This window comes from Branchiostoma belcheri, unplaced genomic scaffold (assembly GCF_001625305.1).
Source record: "Branchiostoma belcheri isolate BF01 breed outbred unplaced genomic scaffold, Haploidv18h27 scaffold202, whole genome shotgun sequence".
Taxonomy (NCBI): Eukaryota; Metazoa; Chordata; class Leptocardii; order Amphioxiformes; family Branchiostomatidae; genus Branchiostoma; species Branchiostoma belcheri.
The window spans coordinates 155,032-159,545 of NW_017803514.1; positions in this window are offsets into that span (position 1 = coordinate 155,032).

Below are 4,514 nucleotides of genomic sequence, written 5' to 3' on the forward strand. Positions count from 1 at the left end.
GCAGAGACTAAAGCCAGCTTTACGTAACCTGCTACAATTGTTGTGCAAAGTTTGATTGATCGTACGACCAGCACGGAAGTAATGCATATTTTTTACTAACTAGTCTACGAAACTTGGAAAACTAAGGGATGAAAACTAAGCAAGGCAGTCAGCGCCACATTTTGAAGTAATCGAAAACGTAATCATTTTTTTCTTCAAAGTTAAAGACATGCCCAGTACCCACGCATTGCTTTGATAAACATAATTGCAAGTCTGTGAAAAAAATATTGTGCTTTGAAACGATGAGACAATTTTCATGTAAACACCTAATGATCCTATGTCTTGATGCTCAAAGCATCATGGAAAGATCAGTACACAAACGCAATCATGAACTTTCAAAAGCACAGATTACAAGCTTACTGTGTGCTTATGTCTGCAGTCGTAATGTAAAAAAAGTATTTTATTATTGCACGTGGGAAAGCAAACTAACATTTAGTGGGAGGGGGTGAAACACAAGGAATAATAATTATAGTAAATAAAATATTCTCATATCAAGAAAACCAGGGCTCAGTCATAAAATCTTGCAATGATCCATGACTGCAACACTGCTAGTTGCATTTGTATGTTACTGATTATATTTCTGTATATCCGTGAATAGTTTCATCAGGTTGTTAAGACACTGAGTAAAGACACTCTCGTTTACACAACCAAGTCTTTTATTCAGCCAACATTTCGGTGACCGTCTGTCACCTTCTCAGGGCACATTGCATTGCAGCACAGGTGTCGCTGTTATAAATGCATTCCCAAACGTACAATATTTACATATGTAGATGTACAATATTTACATATCTATATGTATAGGCGGTAGTACCTGCCTTCGATGTAACACACCAGCTTTGCAGGCACGCGGCGCGGAGGCATCTAGCTATATCACACCGAACGACTTGTTACATTCAATCGTTGCACATCTAACTACAGGAGTTGCCTAAAGCTCAGTACTAATCTAGTACTTATATAGAGAAATGTATTAAGTTTATTGTTTTAACATTATATTGTCAACACTTTCAAGTCAAACTTGTACAAGTGACCACCTCTACATAAGGACCACCTGGCCATATATATATATATATATATATATATATATATATATATATATATATATATATATAGATATGGACAGAACACTACATAGGACTGATACAGGAAATATACATGACAAAAGGATGTAAATATACTTATTGGTTCATACTTTATTTTAATTTAAAGCAAAATTTCTATGTATTTTCCCTTCTGTATATACGCTGACTTGAAGGCTCTCCCAAGGGAGGAATGAAGATTAAAAAAAAGAAGAATGACTGACTGAATGAATGAATATCTAATGAATGAATGAACGGGAAGTCCTTTCTCTTATTGGGTGGTAGTCCGTGAAAACCATACACCGTCAACACAAAGCCATGCTGGTGTATAAGGTCTTGGACAACTCTTTACCACCACATATGCGAGGGGTTTTCATCCGGTACAGAGACGAAGCCACCAGATCCACCAGACAGAGCACATCGGACAACCTTATCATACCCAGGCCCCAACTGGAAGTGTATAGGCGGTTACTGAGGTACTCGTCGTGATTTTTGGTATGTAGGTAGCTTAACTGGCAGGTATAGCTATATGTATTATTAGTTGCTGTTAACGTTTTCCGGTACAATCTGTCAAAAAAACGCATGTTTCATGTCCTTTTTAGTGGGTTTAGCAAGTACAGTGAATGACCCTTGCACTATGGCCCCAACACTTGTGTTGCTGTTCTTGTTGTTGTGACTTCAAGGTTCACTGCATTTGGTATCAACAAACCGCCATTTTCTCTACGGACCGCCATTGCCTGGATTTTCTACGCGCCATTTTCAAAGGCTTTTAGACTTGAAGGTCGTGTGGGGTCGTGTGGCGCAGTGGCAGAGTGCGCGACTCGGAACTTAGAGTCCCGGGTTCGAGTCCTGACATGCCGCCGATCTTGTGCCCTTGGGAAAGGCACTTTACACGACTTTCCTCACTCAGCTCAGGTGTAAATGAGTATTGTCCTGTCATGTATTTGTCCCTGCGTTGGTGGCGGCATTAATATAAGTTGAAAAAACTTGAGTGTGTCGTCACCACGTCTGGTGATTACATGTTGGAACTAGAGTTCGTAGGGCTCATGCCTTCGACTGTGTGATATTGTTTAGGTGGGTGTTTTTGTTTGTATATGGTAGTATTTTTGTGTAGATGTTTATTGTTGTTATTGATGATATTTATAAGTTAGTACAGTGATAAATAGCACCCGGGACTGCAGGACTGAAACATAAATAGGACCGGGACTGCAGGACTTAACGGTATGCCTAAATACCTCAACCGTTACCTCAAACGGCCTCAACCGACCGCGTAATGGGTTAATATGCAGTATACATGGGCTAACAACCTTTTCCAACGCTCTGGATACATTGTCTATGCTTGTATGAATGGAAAAAAAAACTGTAACTCTGACGTATTTACCAGTTTTTAAAAGTTATTCATCGTTGGGCCTGCATGGGGAATCTCTGGACACATTTTGCTTTATACAGGCAACAGAACGCAAAAATGATGATTTATAAAGCACAAATACTATCATAACCAACTCATAATAGCTATATACAGAGTGTTTTCCAGTCTGACATCCAAGCTGCTAAGCACGTACGCCTACCGGCTTGACCTCCATTGACCCCATTCGGGGGTGGGGGGTGGCTAGACAGATCATTTATTTCAATAGTTGCATATGTCGATCTCTTCCTTCATGCTTTCAACTTTCATTCATACAAGCATAGACAATGTATCCAGAGCGTTGGAAAGGGTTGTTGGCCCATGTATACTGCATATTAACCCATTACGCGGTCGGTTGAGGTCGGTTGAGGTATTTAGGCAGACCCGGACTTAAGGGGGTTCAAGGGTAAGGACTGGAACTTCAGGACTGAGGTTACAATTGGGCCTGCAGGACATAATTGAAAGAATTGATAAATTCTTCACGAAGTTACATATGAAGTTGACAATTAAGCCCTCAGTCTGTTCTCATATGGAAATTAATGTAGTGCTGAGGGCCTGTTTTACTTGCTGACTATGTAACTTTTCCACCACTTCAACTTGCTTTTGTGTAATTGGAAACCGAATACTTGCCCCGTATTTTATGTGTCATCTTAATGAATGCCTTGCACAATATAGTACCATGATATGGATGTTATATTATTCACAGACATGTGTGCATTACCACCCCACCCACCCCCGATGTTATATTGAACGGTGCCCATGTGATAGACAGTCAGTGTACCAGATGTGTCACGTGGATCTGCCCTTTGCCCTTAAAAACAACCCATAGTTTCTTTAAGCGATCTGATGAAAGAGTCAGGCTAAAAGGCTGGTGGTTTGTGAAACAAAGAGGTAATGTTTTAGTGAGTCAGGGGCCAAAAACCTTCTTATTCTAAAGCAACTAATGTAATCATTGGTGAATTCACTGACAAGCATATAGAAATCACACAGAATGTGGTGGTAATGGTTAAACATCCAAGTAATAAGATATGCAAAATAACAGTTACTTATAACCAACTTGATATGATTTTAAAAGCGCCCAAGAAAGTGTCATAACTAGCATCTGTTTTGATATACAGTACTAACTTGTCAGGCCTGTTGCCTGAACAAATATATTAAGACTCTTGTTATAAGGACACTTCACGGGTGCTGTTGTTTCAACAAACTCTACACGCTGCCAGTGTTGTTTTTACCTGAATCTAGTTCACACTATCTATACCTACTACATAGAATGAACAGAGACCTTCCTATCTAGTTTTGTGCTAAAAACAAACCAGACGACAAATACTTCTTTAAAGTGGCTCAACTATCGTACAACTTTTAAAACTAAACGCATAACTAGTCATGTTAAACTTACCATATAGTAAAAACCGTGCACTTCGAATGCTGTCTCATGGTCCACTAATTACAAAAAGTTTAACAGGCAGTTGTTATGTTCTTTCAAACACTTTTCATTATACCTATTTGTAATATACATTACTACCTTGCTTTTTCCAGGGTAGCTTCGCTTCTTAAAAGAACACTTCAGGATTACTATTATTTCAACAAACAACTCTAAACCCTTGCTGTCATTTTGTTACCATAACCTACTTAACCCTGACTAAACTGTCCTATATACAAGGACAAAACCTTTGCCTATACTTATAAAGGGAATACAAATTGTTCTATTATATCAACACACAGACTACGCATGACATATAGATTTCTCTATTAATTACTCACAATTTACATAATGAAAATCTCTTCCTCTTGATTACATATGCCACCATTTTAATTGTTTAATCACAGAACCCAGCAAATATATAGACTTCTGTCTTTAATTATGTAACTGAATCGTCATTAGCAAAATATTCTGCAAATTAGGTCAAGCATCACTTAAGCTACCGAGATACCAAAAATGACAACAATCCGTCACCCGGTTCTTTAGCTATCCTACTTCAAACATTTTCAAACAA